The sequence below is a fragment of the Poecilia reticulata genome, chromosome 16, assembly GCF_904066995.2.
Source record: "Poecilia reticulata chromosome 16, P_reticulata-male-v2, whole genome shotgun sequence".
Taxonomy (NCBI): domain Eukaryota; kingdom Metazoa; phylum Chordata; class Actinopteri; order Cyprinodontiformes; family Poeciliidae; genus Poecilia; species Poecilia reticulata.
Genome location: NC_088845.1, coordinates 3,284,309 through 3,297,855, shown reverse-complemented (window position 1 = coordinate 3,297,855; position 13,547 = coordinate 3,284,309). Strand labels below are relative to the sequence as shown.

Genomic DNA, 13,547 nt, shown 5'->3' with positions numbered 1-13,547 from the left:
TAAGAAGATACCAAACACTATATTATAGACCTTTCTATAATATAAAGGTCTATAAAGGTCTGGAGCAGGAGAATACTGCCTTGGAGCTGACAACGCACCTGGGCGGAGAGACGCCTGGAAGAGAAGCACTGCCTTAGAGCTGACAAACGCCACCCTGGAGCAGGAGAAGACCGCCCTGGAACAGAGAAGCACTGCCTTGGAGCTGGAAATCACTGCTCTGGAGCAGGAGAAGACCGCCCTGGAACAGAGAAGCACTGGCTGGATCCCTGCTCTGGAGAGGAGAACCGCCTGGAACAGAAGCACTGCCTTGGAGCAGGAGAAGACGCCCTGGACCAGAGAAGCACTGCCTTAGAGTGACAATGCACCCTGGAGCAGGAGAGACCGCCCTGGAACAGAGAAGCACTGCTTAGAGCTGACAATGCACCCTGGAGCAGGAGAAGACCGCCTGGAACGAGAGAGTTTGAGTACAATGCCGCTCTGGAGCAGAGAAGCACCGCCTTGGAGGAGAGAAGCATCACCTCGGAGCTGAGAATCATCGCCCTGGAGCGGAACATTACCACCCTCGAGCAAGAAAAAACCGTCTTGGAGCGTATAAAGACTGACCTGCAGCTTCAAGTGGAAGAGCTGAATCATAGGCTGAGGAACAGACAGGAGCAAAAGAACCAGCAGCCATCTGAAGAAAAAACCCATGAAGACAGCCAGTCAGTTTCAGACCAGCCACAGGAGAGGCCATCTTTATTCAGACGTGTGGTCAGAGGCTTCACTTGTAAAAATGTACCAAACAGACAATCTCAGGTACTGGATTGAACTATGGTGCTTCTAAATAAAGAAGTACCATGGTTCTTTATTTACCATGGAAGTACACTTTATGCTTGTGGTTGGCAGAAAAGCTTGAGGACAGCAGTACCACAGTGTCAGGGGAGCTTCACACTTGGGTGCTGATCTCCAGGGCTTTGTGTCATGTCCCGTTGGTCTCCCGGCCGACCTCAAGGGCTTTGTTGTGGGGCCTGTTGGTTTCCCGTCCTGTCTCCAGGGCTCCGTGTCAAGTCCCGTTGGTCTCCAGGCTGACCTTGAGTGCTTTGTGTCGAGTCCCGTTGGTCTCTGGGCTGACCTTGAGGGCTTCGTGTCGAGTCCTGTTGGTCTCTGGGCTGACCTTGAGGGCTTTGTGTCGAGTCCTGTTGGTCTCTGGGCTGACCTTGAGGGCTTCGTGTCGAGTCCCGTTGGTCTCCAGGCTGACCTTGAGGGTTTTGTGTCAAGTCTGATAGGTCTCCCAGCTGACCTCCAGGGCTTCATGGCGAGTCCCATTGGTCTCCCGGCTGACCTCCAGGGCTTCATAGCAAGTCCTGCTGTCCTCATAGTCAACCTCCAGGGTTTCGTGTCGAGTCCCGTTGGTCTCCGGGCTGACCTTTAGGGCTTTGCGTCAAGTCTGATAGGTCTCCCAGCTGACCTTGAGGGCTTCATGGCAAGTCCCATTGGTCTCCCGGTCGACCTCCAGGGCTTTGTGTCGAGTCCCATTGGTCTCCCAGTCGACCTCCAGGGCTTTGTGGCGAGTCTTGTTGGTCTCTCAGCTGACCTCCAGGGCTTTGTGGCGAGTCTTGTTGGTCTCCCACCTGTCCTAGGTGTACCCCACCTCCTGCTAGAAATAGGCACCAGCACTTTTCCTGACCCCACTAGGGACAATGGTGTAAGAAAATGGATCAATGGCTCATCCCAGGTCTTTTGTCAAGCTCACAACCTCTGCAGTATTTAAGCACCTTATTGTTAGTCGTTATTTGTCGGTTTGTCTCGTCACTTTTCTCACTTCTACCTGGTTTCCTTGTGATCTTTCTGTGTCTCCAGTTTGTCTTTGTTTTGCATTTTATTTGTTCACTGGATTTTTTTTCCATTTTTGTAAGTTTGATTATTCGTTTTTTCAGTTCTACGGTGGTTGGGGTGCTGAGGTGGTCCACCGTGTTTCTGTATTAAAGATGCTAAGTAGACAGGAAAAAGAAAAATATTACTGGGTAATTATATGTTACGGAAAAACAGTGTCAGTGAAACGCTATTTAAATCCACAACTAGTCTTAAAAACAACTAATCAAAATACATTAATGGATATAATTATTTGATTCTTTTAATCCAAAAAAGTAGTGGCTCAGAAGCTAGGTCCATAATGAGATATTTTACATGACAAGATATTTAATGTGGCTTTGCTTTTAGTTATCAATGTGTAAATTTGATTTATGGTTTCGCTACATATAATTTATTTATGTTTAATATAATGTAGATTTTGGGATGGCAGTTTACTTTGTAAAGTTGGAGTCTGGAGTCAAGTATCTTTGACTCATTATGTCATGATAAATATTGTTTCTTTGTTTTTTGTTTTATTCTTTTCAAGGTTGCCATGATAAACTGACTATCCTGGTCCTGAGGTAATATGTCTAGAACCAGTCAATACTCCTTATTTATATAAATATTTTGGTAATACTCTGTAAAATATCAGAATGTTCACGTAACTTTTATACTTTTAGTTGTCTGAGGACACATTTTGAATATTAAATCAGGTGTTATGATCAGTTACTCAGTGGTTTACCAAATACGTTTTACACGGGCTTAATTAAATGTATTTAAAGTATACTACTCTTATTGGAGTACAGTTCTGGGGTACTCCAACCAACTATGCATGTACGATTGCTCTATGGATCACTTTTTAAAGACACAAAACGCCGCCATAAAATAATGTCTATCACTGCAGCGGACGTCCCGCCCCATGAGAGTCGGGCGACACGTGCCGAGGGGGGCGTCCCTTATTTTGATTTCTGAAAGGTGTACAAGGTGTACAGATTTGGCTTGATGTTTATAATTTCTGTCCTCTAAATAACCCACTGGAGTTGCTTTTTTTCTTTGTGAAGTCATTAATTTGGATGCATTAACAACCAACAGGCTTTGCACATGATGAAGGTCCCAACCTGGATTTGAATCCAGGACGTTCTTGTTTCTTTCCCTTTTTTTTCAAACTCTTAAATAAACCCTTAAATAAGTGTCACCACATACATACATACACATACGCACACATATATATATATATATATGTGTGTAGGACAGTGCTTCAATGTGTCGGTGCATTTCACCAAGGTGTTGGATCTGCTCTTTGGGTTGTGGAACTTTGTAAAGTGTGTCCTTTGAAGAACGCCGTACTTGGCGTTCGTTACTGTGTGCTGGTGGTACAACGGTCAGTATTTGCTCTGATTTTTAAAGGTAGGCAATGCTGACCGCCAGCTTCTCAATGTAGCCAAATGTTACTTTTAATGTTCAAGTAGTTAGTTTTGTATTATTTTGTCTTTTTTCTTCTTTTTCTATATGCTGTATCTGTAAATCAAAAATAACTGCGTTAATGAAACATGTTGACACAGAGTATTTGCTCTGAATTCTGAAGGCGAAGCCGCTGCGCTGTCGGGTGGTCCGAATAAACGGTCCCATCCACGATTTCAACCGCCGTGTGTGTCAGATTTCTGTCTTGTTTCCTTCCGACAAAAACCCTTAAGAACACACAACGCAGAGTCCAAGGAACAGCGAGGACTCATCTCACACGGACAGGGTTACATATACACATATATATAAAACTCAGTTCTCAATGATGAAAAAAGGTAAACTGTTAAAATAAGAATTTACTGCAATTAATCCCATAGTTTTGGTTTAATTTAACAAGGCATGATAACTGCCAGACCCAAAGAGTAACAAGCTAATAGCATTTCCATTGACCTTAGGATTGTGCAAATTGGATATATGAAAATAACACGTAAATTTAAAAAAACTCAAAATTTACAAAAACATTTTTGCGTTAGGAGGAGGTGTGCATCAACTGTATTGAAAGTAGGGCTGTAGTGATACAATAATCTCACGATACACGACATTCTGCTCACGATACGATATATATTGCGATATTCAGCAAACGATGCAATTCAATATATTTTTGCGATTTTCTGAAAGATTTTAGAGGGACAGAGTGATTTTGGTGACATTTTGTGACTATTATAGAGTTGGACTGAATTAATTTAACTGAAAACTGATTAAAAGCACCAACTACACAATACCTGGCTCTGGTTGGACCTGGACACAGACTCAAAGAAGTGGTGAGAAAACATGTTTCTTTTAATTGAAACAGTACAAACTGTAGCTTACATGCATTTGTAAAGTAAATAAAGTGCACCAAGTACCCTGCTCTGAATAGTTTGATACCTTTTTAACCTTGACACTTAACATCTGAAGGAATCACTCTAAGCCTGATGACCTAATCACTCTCCTGGTGAAGCAAGCAGTGAGTGAGCAAGGTGACAGTTGGATGTTACGATACTTGCGGATGAATATCGATTTTTTTCTAGGAAAGAAAATATCAATATATATCGCAAAATCGATATTATTACACAGCCCTAATTGAAAGTAGTGTATTTCGCAAAACTGCAATGGAAAATCTTTACGGATCACATGCGGCAAAGGTTTCCAGGCCGGGAATCAAACCTGTGACAGCCGTGTTGAGGACTAAGGCCTCCATCTGTGGATTGTGCTTAACCCCTACGCCACCACAGCACTCAACTTTTTCTGATATGATACTTTAAAGTGTGCATAAATATACATTGTGTTTAAAAAATGTGTGCAGTCTGTGAAGCAGCCGGCTGCTTCACTTTGCTGTTGCTTATACTTATAGTAACAAATAAAGCTGGAATTGTTTTAAATGTCTCCTTTTAGGCTAAGCTATTCTCTTGTAAAAAATAATGAAAAAAAAGAATAATAATTTTATTTATATTTTGTGCTCGTGAGTTTTTTGGTTTTCTGGTTCTAAAATGTGATGAAATTCCCCATCTTAAAAATGTAACAATTGTAAATGAATTATAGAAGAGATTGTATTTTCTATTGGAGAATTTTTCGGTTTTAGACATCGTAAGAATGGACACAGAATGTGGCTCTGTTACCCTCAATGATGATGTATGTTTTTACCCAGAGGCGTCTTTGCTAAATATACCCGTTGTACTACACACACCTTGACAACCTGCTATCACACTGGGCTCATTTTATTATACCGCATGATGGGATTTCACCACATGCAAACGAGTTTAATTAAGCTGAAACTTATTAGTCAGTGGTGTGTGATTGAATGGATATGTAAATGTGCAGCAGCGCGGATGAAATCAGATCACATGTATAATAGGATGGAAGATAAAGAGGTGTAATAGCACAATGGTGAGCTTGCAGCATGTCATTAACCGCTAAATAGATACCGCCATGTAAATATGATTACTTTGGGGGTCGGCGTGATATGGGAGATTAGATCCTGTAAGATAATTCTCCCAGCATGTTGGTGTTAGAAAATAAATCACTTTTCTCAACACGTTTCATCTCAACCTGCACAAGACAAAGACCACGTCCTGAACAGACCCTCTGTCTGGTGGGAGAGAATGCAGAAAGTGAGCGATGTCTGATGAAAGAGTGCAGTGAGTGGTTTTGACGGGAAATTTGACACCGCCAGCTCCATCACACCACTTCAGCGCTGGCCTGGGCTGCTGTGATTTGACCTCAGACATCTGTCAAACATCGAAGACAGAAGCAGAGGAGGAGGAGCTGGGGTGAAGAGGTTAATGGTTTCAATTTACAAATTGTGAAAACTCTGAATTGTTTATGCGATAAAGGATTTGAACACCAACATCAGATTAACACACTATACCCCCAAAACTTCTCACTTTTTCTCACCTTCCAACAGATTTTAACGTATTTTGCTATACCTTTATGAGGTAGATCAAAAATATATATATTTATACAGTGTAAATAATGTTTTACCCTTTATTTTGAATAGTGACAAAACTTTGCTTTTTTGACAAAAGAAATGGCAAAAAGATTCTTCATTGTTAAAGTGAAAGCTGATTTCTACAAAACAATTTCAATTAGATAAAAATATAAAACATAAGATACCTGACTGCATAATGTTCAGGTCAGTATTTAGTAATGTGCCTTTGGCTGCAATATGTGGTAGGAAAAGGTGCAGAAGAAACTTGAATCTTCAGGAGTGTAGGAAAGAGTCATGAGGTTTGGACTGCAGCTTGACATGTGTCCACCACATGGACTACAACTGTGTTAGTTCAACCCCGAACCTTTAACAATATCAGGAGAGTGTTAAAAGAAAAAGGAGTGAACAGATTTTAAGACAGTCAGGCATTCAAAAAGACCAAAAGAACTGCATTACATGTTTGTTTCTTTATAAGCAGGATAATTTTTTCCTTCCTCATCCTGCCGATAAGCACAAATGCTCTGCGTCACATCAATGCAAATTCCAATGCATTAATAAAACAAACAGTCTGCTTTCATTGATGCTGCATCTGAACAGAAAACAACAAAACACAACAAGGTCTGACAGCTCTGATCACAATGACAGCCTTTACAGGCCAAAGCACAATGTGAGTCTGCAAGGAGAAAATATCTGATGCTCCCATCTCCTTTTTTCTTGACATGACAAAAACATCCCAGACATGGAAGAGTTGACATTATATTTGACCTTCGATTTGAATTTGTTTCTACATTGTTACTGAGTAAATGAGGGCTTGTGTAGAGTCGCTTGTAGGCTAACTACTCTTATGCTAAAACCCGCGTTCACTCAGCTGAAAAAGTGTGCATTACTCACATTAACACACATTAACACTGTGACATCACATCTTTTTCTCCGGCTGCTCTCCACCAGCTGAACCTCATGAGGGCCCAGAGCTAAAGCGGGTAATTGGGACCCTAATGACCCCCACCATCTATGTTCATTTGTGGATTTCCCACGGCAACTAGAGACAAAAAATGAACTTTAGAGCAAAAATCAGCAATTAAACAGCTGAATGAAAATACATTTTACACAGTAATTTGACTTTTGGTGAAAAGGAAAAGCTCTATTTGTTTTTTACAGTCATAGCAGTACAAAAACGCCATTGTTTTTTGGTTTTAATATTATAAAACACACAATTAGATTAAAAAAAGAGAAAATGACATTTTTAGATTAATTTCAGAAATTTTCAAAAAAACAAACTGGTAAATTTCTCAGTTTGAAATGTTAAAAATATGCTAGTAATAATTCACAACTTTTAAGATTAATCTCCAGAAATTGTTGTAGAAAAAATCTTTGGAAAATTTCAGATTTTCAAAAGTTAAAAAAAATTTTACCTTTGAAACTCTTAAATTTCACAATTTTTTCTAGCAAATGTTGGAGATTAACCTCAAAAGTTTTGCATTTTTACTAGCAAATTGTCTCCCAACTTTTCATTTTTAGATGTCAGAAATTTACCTGTTTTTTTTCTAGAAAATTGTTGAAATTTCCAACACTGAAATGTCAAAGTTTTTTCTGAAAAATTTCAGAGATTAATGTCAAAATGAGTTTTTGGGTGGAATTTTATAGAACGCCATAAATTTATAACACGCCATTGTAATTCGCTCAATCACAGGTACAAATAGGTACATAAAACATCCAAAAAGAAAAACAAGTTTAGTGAATAACTTGCAGTCTAACCAAACTTGGAAAAGCGAGACGTCTACACTGAGGTAAGTCTTGGTGAAGTCTGAATGAATCATCATCCTCAGACACTCAGAGTCAGGACAGATGGTTTAAATTGAGCCGAGCGGGGAGGAAGAAGGTGAGTGACAGTTATCCACCGCCCTCCATCTGTCCAAAATGTCACGCAGCAATCTGAGAAACATCAACCTGACCAACAAGTGGGGAACACATGCGAGTCTGTGTGTGTGTCCCTGTGTGTGCGCGCAAAGCCGATGAATAACAAGCTCCGAGTGACATTTTAAAACGAGAGGTATTTCCCTTTAAGTGAACGGCTGAATCTCACTGTGACATGTGAGTGACGAGTTTCTGACAGACACAAACTATGTGATTACTGCGCGCACACACACGCACGCACGCACACACACACACACACACACACACACACGCATACACACACACGCGCACACCTATGACCAGCAGCAGTCATAATTATGCCTGAGGAAAGAATAAAAAATGGTGAAAGCTGTGTGGTAAAATGCTTGATGGCTGTTCAACTTTTCAGAGTTGGAAATATTCCAAACACACACTCTCTCTCCCACACACACACGCACACACACACACACACACACACGCACCCCCCCCCCCTCCCCCCCACACACACAGGGTTTTGAAACTATTTCTTTCCACTCTGTCTCCAATAACGGTGGTTTTGAAAGAGCTGTCAATCAAACAGTGCTCTCCTGCAGATAGACTCAGAAGAAAAAGTGAAATGTTCATTTTCTATATAAAAAAAAGACTTCCAGTTTGTTTAGATGGACTGAGTGAAAACCTAAAGGTCAAACATGTTTTCTGTTTCTTTGTGTAAATGCTGACATAATCAAACCCAGACAGCTCCTTTCAAAATGATGTAATGTGTGCACACTAAGAAAATTATTAGAGGGGCTGCAATAAATCCAGCCCACATGATGTAAAAAGCACAATATTTAAGGAAAGACAAGACGATGAACTGTTCACAAATAAACGTTTCATAAACACTAAGCTGCAAGTCAGGTCTCAAGGTCCTTCTTACATCAAATGCATGCTGTCTGATCTTCCTTTAGGACTTAACTGCTGTAGGTTATGAACACAAATCATTTATCCTTCACCTCATTTAACAGAAACTTCTAACTAAAGGTCTGTAGCGGGACACATAAACCTTGGTTTGCTACATAATTCAGCTTGAAAGTCATAATTTGCTATTTTCTCCATGTATCCTGTCTGTGTTTTTGGTATAACATATGGAGAAACCTTTTGTATAAATTTGCCACAACAGTTTTGCCGTACGAAAAGGAATATCTCAAGATGTTATCCTAGCTTCTTAATTGACTAATTAAATCAAAACCGCCAACATCGTCCATAGTGTAATGCGTCTGTGTTATTGCAAAATGTTATGGTACTTTGATGCTGCTTTCTCTCAAAGAAACATTGACCACGTCGTTCTGGCGTTAATGATTTAATATCTGTAAATGTTACCAACTTTCGCTGTGAAGAATCAGTTTTTAGTCAGAAGATCTTGACATTAACCTTGCCGTCTTTCTAACCTTGAGCTATAATCCTGATCACAGAGCAGGATTTCCTCACCTCTGACTTAAATCTTAGTGAAATTGTTTTAAAAACTGCTCCTCTGATAAACAGTGAAGCAAACAGGAATCCAGCTCTACAGTCTGACTCTTCATTTTACTATTTTTACTATATATTCTATATTAAGATCTTCTTCTCCAAGAGACAGTTCCCCTCTCCCCAGCCATCCCTCTATCCGCTGTAGGGCATCCTGAAGCTGTCAACACAATACCAGGATGAGATATCAGGCTTTCAGAAATCTCAAACCAAACAGTCAGATTTTTAGGACACTGTAAGAAACAAGCTAAGTTTTACATTTATTTTACAACTGCTCCATTGTTAGCCACAGAAACTATCAGAACACGAGACAAGAAAATATATTGTCGACTGTACAATATCAGCAGACTGCATGGAGTCACAACAACAAAATTATACATTTAGCTTTAATCCTATTACTTTTAGTATTATTTTTATTGTCATCAATAATGTAATCAAGGACATGTATGAGTTTATTTATTTATTCTCCTTATTATACAATGCGTTTTCTCTGTTTTTCTTTCTTTCTCATTTATGAATCACATAAACAAAAACACACTCTCTACTATGAATACCTAAAGAACCACTTTGGACTTTGTTTATTTGATTTGTTTACAAAACAATAGTAAAGAAATAGATATATTTTCCTTTTAATTTCAACTCATGTTTCATGTTCACAAATTGCATCTTCGTGCCAAGAGCTCTATTCCTTTACTCTGCAGTGATCTCCAACACTCCAGAACCATGAGTCAATATCCTCATCTTTCATTTTTGAGGAACCGTTTCTCCACTCTTTATGTTGGTAACGGTGATTTTCATTCTGGTGGGAATCTACAGACTCTACAACAGCAAACACATCCAATCCATCTGCACATTTGGGTTGGTCCAATTTACAACAAGACTGTTGATTTTTCATGTCAATCAGTCTCATATGCAAATGTTTGTTTTTTATAATAGTCATTTTGCTTTAGATGTTTATTTATTTTGAGAAAGAAAAATTATGCTGACTTTCTGCCATTATTTCTTTCTGTTTCTGAACAAAACCAAGACTGAAAGGAACAAAAAAAAGTGGGTCACTAATGCCTGCGATGGACAAATGACAACAGGACAAGTAAATACGTCAGTGAAAGAACAACATGATAACATTCAGAAAGAAGGAGCCTGTTTGTTTCAAAATTTGTTACAAATATTTTAACTAAAGTTACAACTGAACTTTATGACAAATTGCTAAAGTAAAAACTAACACTGTGGTTAAACTGTGACTTTCTCTGCTATGAAAATTATTACTTTAGCCAAGCAATGTGCTATATTTCTAAAAATATTTGTCTTTCTAGCCAGAAGTCCAGTTTTCCTTCACACTCAGCACCATGTGAAGCCAACAGGAAGCTTAATGGCCGTGGCCTCTCGATCCTGCCGGCTGCTGAAACTGGCGGTCTGACGGCCCTTGATGAATGACGTTCTCTGCCTCAACAGAATAAAACCAACGGCAAGCAGCAGGAGGTAATTCAGCGTCTAAACATCGGCTCCTGCTCCTTGAAAGGCCCGCAGCGGTAATGAGGCTGCCGCTCGGTTCGGCGGAGGGCCACAGGGGCCGAGGCCGAATGATAAGGGCCAAGAGTGACAACGTGATGGAGCGCAAGCAGCAGAGCTGGTCTGGGAATGAGGGAAGCAGCACCGCCAGAAATAAATCGGTTTCTTCCAGGTTTTCTCTTTATCATCGGTTCGTTCTTACAAAGGAAGGTGCTGTGGCTCTTTTTTGTGTGTTTAATAACAGCTGACTTGATTCAACAAGTTCACATCAATCAGGCAGTAAACTTCCATCCATCCATCCATCCATCCATCCATCCATTTTCTTACACCCTTGTCCCTCAGTGGGGTCAGGAGTGTTGCTGGTGCCCATCTCCAGCTGGTGTACCGGGCGAGAGGCAGGGTTCACCCTGGACAGGTCGCCAGTCTGTCGCAGGGCAACACAAAGACACACAGGACACACATCCATGCACACACACACTCACACCTAGGGGCAATTTAGAGATACCAATTAACCTGACTGTCATGTTTTTGGACTGTGGGAGGAAACCGGAGTGCCCGGAGAAAACCCACGCCTGCACAGGGAGAACATGCAAACTCCATGCAGAAAGACCGGGGCCGGGAATCGAACCCAGAACCTTCTTGCTGCAAGGCAACAGCTCTACCAACTGCGCCACTGTGCAGCCCCGGCAGTAAACTTATGTAACTAATTTAATTAGTTTCATACTCAAATGCTGTGCCAAAGATGTGACACTAACCTAATCTTTTTTTCATGTCACACAAAGCAGAAACTCCATCTGGGTCAATGAAAAGCCACTCACCTCAGCATGCGAAATGCTTGGAGCAGCTTCAACTAATGTCACTTAGTCCACTTTAGTCCACCCACAAATGGTCTACAGCCCTCTCATACTTCACTGTTCAGTCTGGAAAACAAAATAAAACAAGAAAGTGACGCCAAGGCAGCAGCAACTTCCCTTCTTCGTGAGGCAGCAGAACAGTGAATTGAAACTTTTAACAAAAATACTAACACATTAAAACAAACAAAAATGCATTTCTTTCTGTTTATAGCTGTATCAGGTATAGATTGTAAGTCACACAAAAGCTGGACACGACATTACATATCCACTGCTTTCTTACTGAACTCTAAATAAAAATAACTAACTTATTTGCACACTTCTAATCAATAAATCCCCATTTCATCAAAAAAAGCCATACATTTTTTATGTTTATTTTCCCATGCTTATTGGAAAGTTAACAGAAAAAAATGCATATGATCAGATTTAAAATCCAACCAAAGTCTGGATCCCCCAGAATATTTTCAGTCTACTGTAAACACCGCATGTTTGCATGTGAACATTTCTGTTTGTCTTGAAGACCTGATGGGTGATTACATCAACCTCCAGTCACCCCTCTATCGTGACATGAAATATCTCCATCCTTGACGGCTGCGGAGCTGTAAAACATCTCTATCGTTGACATGTAGAGCCATTGGTCTGGGCAATAACTTTTTACTATCTGTCCTTGATCAGTTCAGACCTCTGAAGAAGCCAAAGGATCCACAACCCAAATACTCCCAACAACTTCTGAATACAAGCAGTACTGTCTTTCTGGTTTTGGATTTCCCCAAATCCCTCAATGTTATTAATCACTTGATTGTAACTGAAAGCTTTTTTATGCAGCAAAGGAAATAAATTTTCCATCTTAATTTCCATTTCCTGGGTTGCCATATTTTATTCTTCATTGAAACAAAACAGACAAATAATACGCATCCAAACAACAGAACTGTAGCAGAATTAAAACACAAATTTGACTAAAACCCACTAAAATGTAAGGGAAATAGTAATTTTTACAAGACTTTAGCCTTCCAGAGCATTATCGTCTCAATTTAAGTACTAATATGTTTTATATCTGTACACCTGCTGGCTTTGAGACAGAAAATACACCGTCAGATTATACTAATGACTGCTTACCTCTCATTTTAGTTAATTATTTCCTGAAGTTATGTGAATGTTTTTGTTTGCCTTTCTTCCCTGCAGTGGGATAAACATTGTGTCTCCATTCGTGTCCAAGCAACACAACCGGAAGAACCAAAATGCTTTGGGGGAAAATATTCGGAAAATTGTTGACGATTTTTGAAACACTGCCATCTGGTGGCCACGTCTTGCAGCTACATGGAACAATGTTGTATATTAAACACAGGAAAAGTTTCCAGTAGCAGTGTTACTGTAAAATCTCAAGTGATAAACAAACATGTTACTTTCTTTAGCATCTTAAACGTAAATTTATCTGTCAAAAGTTGAAAAAAAAACGTATCAACTCATCATCAGCTACATCAACTACTAGATGGGTGTTTTGAAAATGATCTTATAAGTACAATCCATGAAATTCTGACAAATTAGAGGACTAGACAAGAAAACCAGATGGCCTTATGTGAAAAGTGTCTAATCTGGTGAAACTGAACCAGAAACATGTTGGTTAATGATGGTAATTTGTAAAACTGTTTTTTTAGGTTGGTTTTTTATAGCCTTTCTCCTCTTAATTAATGAAAACATTTAAATGCAGCATTTTGAATTTACTAGAGCTATTTTTTTTCCTAAACGTGGTTTTCAGTCAGTGGTTTTTTCAGTGGTTTTCAGGTAAAAAGAACATAAAACTGAAGGGCATAAATTCTCTATGCAGTCTATGTGATTTTCCATCGCAGGGTGATAAATTGGAGAAAAGATCGTATTTATTGCATCTTTTCCCTCATTTTTACATACTGGATGAAGAAATTTTGAGTGAATAAACCAGTTTGTCCAAAGCCACCTAGAAGGAAACATTGTGTCTGTGACACTATATTTTTTTTTGGCTATGGGTTCCTTCAACCTGCACCTTCTTGATTTCTTGT

At 39.7% G+C, this 13,547-nt stretch overlaps 1 long non-coding RNA gene across 1 annotated transcript; it reads right to left on the bottom strand.

Moving 5' to 3' along the window:
- Nucleotides 1-885: 885 nt before the first annotated feature.
- LOC145547767 (uncharacterized) lies at nucleotides 886-12,730 on the bottom strand. Its single transcript, XR_014084084.1, has 3 exons — nucleotides 12,631-12,730; nucleotides 11,482-11,583; nucleotides 886-1,970 (listed from the first exon to the last, which is right to left on the bottom strand). It is a non-coding gene; the product is annotated as an uncharacterized LOC145547767 (long non-coding RNA).
- Nucleotides 12,731-13,547: the final 817 nt, after the last annotated feature.